The 6562-nt window shown below is 45.0% G+C and overlaps 1 protein-coding gene across 1 annotated transcript in view; it reads left to right on the forward strand.

The window, feature by feature from the left end:
* The window catches only part of rnf19b (ring finger protein 19B), a 32509-nt gene that overhangs the window by 3096 nt on the left and 22851 nt on the right, over positions 1-6562 (forward strand). Inside the window, exon 2 of the mRNA XM_063185289.1 lies at positions 6193-6562. This exon is cut by the window's right edge and continues 1227 nt beyond it. The gene's annotated coding sequence lies outside the window, so the exon portion shown is untranslated. The remainder of the gene's footprint in view (positions 1-6192) is intronic.

The following is a 6562-nucleotide window of genomic DNA, read 5'->3' on the forward strand; positions in this document are numbered from 1 at the left end:
ACACTCATTCACTTTCTTAGCAGCAGAGGTGCTGTACCAAAGGGATTGCATAACCGCTCTTAAGTGGGGCCACCTGGCCACCTTACATTTAAGTGTGCCGCACTATTCACACTACGGTACAGTGAGAGTGAGAGAGAGAGAAAGAAAGAGTGTGAGTTGCTACTGGACGTGTGTGTGTGTGTGTGTGTGTGTGAGAGAGAGTTGCTACATGCTTACAGGATGAATTGAAGGGTGTGTTGGTGGAGATGGAGATAACATATCCTCCTGTAAATTAAATGTCATCAGCATCAAAAACGCAGTTTGAACCTTGCAGAAAATATCTATGTGGCCCAATCCACGTCTTCCTCATCAAATCCCTAAAGGTCATCTCATCTTTGTGTAAATATCAGGAAGTTGTGGTAGATGTAGGCCATGGTAAAGCCAGGCTTCTGCACGATGAAAAATGACTAATTGACAAGAATCGAAAACTGTGACACAATTCTTGAAGTTGGCCTACTTTCGACAATGTTATTCAGTCTGTATTAATCTTGTGTACACACACACAAGTGTGTATTTGTGTTGTGTGTACGTGCCTGTGTGCATGCGCGTGTTCTATGTGCATGTGTTCACGTGTGTGTGTATGAGAGAGAGAGAGAGAGTGACTGGGAGACCGGCTGAGGACCAGAGGGAGTTCAATCTGTCTCAGTCCATCTGGCCCAGCAGCCTCCTGATCTAGCCGAGACCCCCTCCTCCTCCTCTATTAGAGGAACGAACGCATACACACACACACACACACACACACACACACACACACACACACACACACACACACACACACACACACACACACACACACACACACACACACACACACACACATTTCTATCGTTTCATAACAGGCTTTTGTACTGAGGGTTGAGTTTACATTGTACCACAATATAAACACTCACTCTGCAATATTGGCAAACCAAGGGTACGAAACGCTGTATCAAAAGACTGCCACAAATATGTAAAAAAACTGCTTTATTGTCTCTCAGAAATGTGTCGTAAAAACGTGGACATTTACTGAAATGACTTGAAATTGACTTGAAATAGCGTTTTAGCCTAATTATTAGACTTGTTGCATCCCTTTACGCAGTCTGCCATTACAGTCTGACAGTAGTAGATAGCAGAGGCTTTTCCCCTAGTACAGTGGGGTGAGCTTCTCAAAAGAGAAGTTGTTAGCCTGTTAGCAACTTCGGTAGTTGCCAATGGGAAAATGCATTGAAAAGAACAAAGTAGCTACTGTAGTTAGCAACTTTGGTTTTGAGAAATTCACCCCAGAATAGTAAGCTTATTGTATGTAGTGTGATTTCCACTGTATTTAATCGGAATGACATTGTGTTTCATAGTGGATCCCACAAATTCTGCACTGTACTCTGCTGAAAATCTTCCTCCAAATACAAGTTCATATTGGAGTGACTGACTGCCTTATCAGCTGTGATGAAAAGCTGGGGTTTTATGTTGATAAGAGTGTAATATTTTTCGTCTGCTGCCTCTGACACAGAAAGTGTCCATCGGCAAATAGTGGATTTCACAGAGGAAAGAGTTGCCTATATGCATCATAGTGGAGGGCTGGGCTGTGTGTGGTTTTATTACTGCAATAATGTCATGAGGCTGGCTGTACGTAGATATGTGGGCTTACCTAAACATTTCTACGTGTCTATAGATGTGGATAGCAGGTTTTTTGTTTTATTTTTAAAAAAAATTTAAACTTCCTCCGACTGGCTAGACGGGACAATGATTTCACATCTTGTTCCATTTGTAGATGCCAGGTCGTCTATCTAACAACAGCTACGTAACTTCCACTCTTAAACAATGGAACCCAGTGGTACAGACAGCAGACATGAAAGTAACAAAGCGGCGCATATAGGATACATGATTCTGGTAAAAAGCTACCGCTAGACTAGATTCGTCTCCTTCTCAGCACAGGTTCCGCTCTGTGACGTGAAGGCTTCTGCTTTCTGGCTTCAGGTCTGCACCTGGCGTAGCCTGCTGTAGCCCTGCGGTCGACATAACCTGAGAGGAGCTCTTTGAGGTGGTGAACTGTAGGCTACAGTATAGGCGGTGAGAAAAGAAAGAAGCGCTCTCTGCTCCTGCCTGTGCCTGCATTGCCCAGATTCACTGTGTGTGTAGTGTGCGTCAAGTCAGTTTACACAACTTCAAAGTACTGTTTAAAAAGGGACCGCAATTGGCTAATTCTGAAAATCAACGACTAGATTTACCCATCCACTGTTTTTTTTATTCCAGAGTGTGAGGTAAAGTGCAATTATTGTAACTAGTGTAATCTGCCTGTAATCTGCCTTTAATCTGCCTAATCTAAATGTATATAATCCAGCCTATCCTATGTATTTTGTGATATAATGTTACTGCTTCTGTATTTGTGAGTTTAAGTGTGTTAGCTAGTACAGTACATTGCCATCATTCAGTACTCAGTGGCCACTTCAGATCCATTAGAGAGAGAGAGACAGAGACAGACAGAGAGAGAGAGAGAGAGAGAGAGAGAGAGAGAGAGAGAGAGACAGAGACAGACAGAGAGAGAGAGAGAGAGAGAGAAATGCTATCAGATTCCTTTGACCTCATCCCTCCCCTGGCGCGCGCACACACACACACACACACACACACACACACACACACACACACACACACACACACACACACACACACACACACACACACACACACACACACACACACACACACACACACACACACACACAGAGTCAGGCCAGCAGGGTGAATAAGAGGGGTGTAGTGTCATGACATCGTCCTTCAAAGTGCCCCACCCCACTGGCCATCTTCACAGAGACGCTACAGGAGGTATGAGGGCTGGCATATTCCAGTCAGATGCAGCAGGTGTGTCTGTGTCTGTGTGTCTGTGTGTCTGTGTGTGTCTGTGTCTGTGTGTGTGTCTGTGTCTGTGTGTCTGTGTGTCTGTGTGTGTCTGTGTCTGTGTGTGGGTGAATGTTTGCAGACATGCTGATCTTCAAAGTGAAAGTAGCCTGCCCCTCTCTCTCTCTCACACACACACACACACACACACACACACACACACACACACACACACACACACACACACACACACACACACACACACACACACACACATACACACACAGACACACAGAGTGGTAATTAGTTGTCATCATCTGAATGCTTTGACGCTAGAGAGGGACTGTAGAGGAGAGTGCAGCATGTAATGTCCTCCCTGGGCTGCTAGTTTGTCATTCAAAGGGAGCAGCGGATAATATGTGTGTCTGTGTATTCTGTTGTGCGTAGGCTGTGGGTGTGTGTGTGTGTGTGTGTGTGTGTGTGTGTGTGTGTGTGTGTGTGTGTGTGTGTGTGTGTGTGTGTGTGTGTGTGTGTGTGTGTGTGTGTGTGTGTGTGTCTGTCCTTGCTCACGTGTGTGTGTGTGTTTGTTTGTGTGTGCCGACTCGTGTGTGTGTGTGTGTGTGTGTGTGTGTGTGTGTGTGTGTGTGTGTGTGTGTGTGTGTGTGTGTGTGTTGAGTCGTTTCTTCTGTGCTTCAGTGCTGGCATTTATACTTCAGTGGTGCGGGCTCCATGGCAACGGTTGTGATGTCACAACACGGAATGGTCCCTTGATGTTCTGAAGCACCTATTCGAGCGGACAGGACACACTCCTGAACCAATCCCCTATCATCACCTCCTGCATTCAAGACCTCAGTGTGTGTGTGTGTGTGTGTGTGTGTGTGTGTGTGTGTGTGTGTGTGTGTGTGTGTGTGTGTGTGTGTGTGTGTGTGTGTGTGTGTGTGTGTGTGTGTGTGTGTGTGTGTGTTCACAGAATTACCTAAGTGGCCTCTTAGATGGATTGTGTGTGTTATGCTGTTACTAGGACAGGTCACTCGAACTTCTCTCATCATTGCTTGTATAGTCTTGTACAGTATATTGCAAAGCAAACATTTTAAATCTATATGAGGAAAACATGCTATTTACAGTATTATCACACTAACAGTCCGGAATATTGAATTGAAAAGATATATTGTGCCTCAGCTGTAACATAGGCCTAGGCTATCTAAATCTGTGCATCCATGTGATACGAACATAATAACAACATAACAACTAAAAATGACGATAACAACAGCACATTATTCACGTAATAGGTAAGGGTTAACGTTCGGCGAGAAGGTCGCTACCGTGGAATAGCAGCACGACAGAGAGAATCTTTAGACCCCGACGCGGAGCGGAGTTCTCTCTGAAGTGCTGCTATTCCACAAAGCGACCGACTCGCCGAAAGTTAACCCGCTTATTATATGGATATACTTAAATGATTCACACATGGCGGGGACATTTCTTTAGGCCTATTTAATGTTAAGATTGTTGCTGCGCAAAACAAAACAGTGCCGTTGTGGAACACCGCTAGGCAACAGCTAGGTAGCCAGGACACCAGGTGTTGTCTATCACAGCAGCTGATTAGAGTCTTGTTGAAAAGTCGCTTTAGCAGTGAAAAGTCTTGTTGCCATTGACAGCGGTCTGTTATAGACCAACCCGTCCGTTATCGAAAAATAACAGACGTGCGAACGTTGGGGAGCCCCGTTGAAACGAATGGAGCATTCGACCGATGACGTCACAACCATATAATAGCATGCAATAATACTGCAATAATAATGATAATAACTGATAGCTTTTCGTTGGTGTTCTTTTGATTTAGTATCAAAAGCACCAACCCTTTGCTGCCCCATGTACTTTGTATTCTGAACTGTAGGCTCTCACACTTTGTTCACAGTTTGGCTGGTCCTGTTACTTATAGGCCAGACTTTGTGTATTCGGTGCTCGACTGTAGTTTAATCTGGTCTCGTATTCATATCACTCTGTGCTCAGTTGATTCCCTACCACAACGTCCTAAATGTCTTGAACAGAAGTCTGAACAGAAGAGCTGTGTCGAGTAGCCTACCTCCCAAGGGCCTGTTCCTCTCTTGCCCTCTGTGTTTCTCAGTTTCTCCCTCTCCCCCTCTCTCTCTCTCTCTCTCCCTCTCTCCCCCTCCTCTTTTCATCATATCTCACCCTCTTGTCTTGTTCTCCTTCCGTGCCATCATCTCCCCATCTCTGTTTTATGGGTTTTTGGTGAAGTGCCACCCATCCCCTGAACATTGCTGCTTCACAGACACTTTATGTAGTCTATGATGTAGTTGATGTGTTCTCTGTTCATGTTCCTCTAGGAGGCATGTTCTGTGTGGGCACGGCACGTAGAAATACGAGGTGTATGTCTGTTCTGTGTATCTCAATGTGTGTGTGTGTGTGCGTGTGTGTGTGTGTGTGTTATCTGCGCATGTGCGCAGCGCTCATAAGCATCCCCACAAGTGCCAGAGTCACTGTGTGGGTCCTTGTTTGCTGCTCGTGGAAGACATTACCATGGCAACCCCAATAGCAGCACAGTGTGAAGTGGAGAGGAAGAGCTTCAGACTGTGTGTGTGTGTGTGTGTGTGTGTGTGTGTGTGTGTGTGTGTGTGTGTGTGTGTGTGTGTGTGTGTGTGTGTGTGTGTGTGTGTGTGTGTGTGTGTGTGTGTGTGTGTGTAGCTGGATCGACACAGACAGAGGGTTCATGGATGAATCCATGGACATGCATACAGGGATGGTGCTTGATATTAAAATGGAAATAAAATGTACAACCAAAGGATATAAAATGTTTATTCCTCCAACTCAAATGAATGAATCCCTGTTTTTGCCCTTTCATCGTGATGTGGAGGGTTTTCCCCCACACAATCATATTGCTGTCCAATAGCCTTTGTTCATCAGTGTCAATGTATATTACAGTTACACATTTTTCAATGTTATCGTGTTTCTATCTTTATCTGTGTGAGTCTGCCACATTTGCCTTTTTATGATACACGATGAGTCATTTAGAGAGTATCTGCCCACTCTGGTTTGTTAAGAGTTAACTGTGAAAACGAAACAGAGGAGGTGTGTGTGTGTGTGTGTGTGTGTGTGTGTGTGTGTGTGTGTGTGTGTGTGTGTGTGTGTGTGTGTGTGTGTGTGTGTGTGTGTGTGTGTGTGTGTGTGTGTGTGTGTGTGTGTGTGTGTGTGTGTGTGTGTGTGTGTGTGTGTGTGTGTGTGACGCCAACAGTCGCAACTCCCTCAGTGGGCTGGGCTTGTGTGTGTGTGTGCATGTGCATGTGTGTGCGCGCTAACTTCTTGTATCATCTGTCTTTCCCACAGACAGGCCGTGAGAAGTGCACGCAAGCCACCAAGCACGCCAGCAGACAGACAGAGGAAAGAAACTTCTCAAGAAAAACCCATACCCAAGTACTCGACAAACCAAATGAGGAACGGCAACCTGGGAGTACTCGAAGATTTTTTCCCCTGAACGAAACGAGACAACTTGCCTTAGACTTCTTCTTCCACTTAAAGCCTCTACTCTTTTTTTTATCCATTTTTTTATATATACGTTTTTGTTATTTATAATACTACAGGACTGGAACACAACAATGGCACTGTATTGTTCGGAGGTAATAGAATATTGTTCCCTATTTTCCGCACCGGACCACAGGATGTAATATACCCTACTGAGAGGCAGACGGACACAAAA

This window comes from Engraulis encrasicolus, chromosome 20 (genome assembly GCF_034702125.1).
Source record: "Engraulis encrasicolus isolate BLACKSEA-1 chromosome 20, IST_EnEncr_1.0, whole genome shotgun sequence".
NCBI lineage: Eukaryota > Metazoa > Chordata > Actinopteri > Clupeiformes > Engraulidae > Engraulis > Engraulis encrasicolus.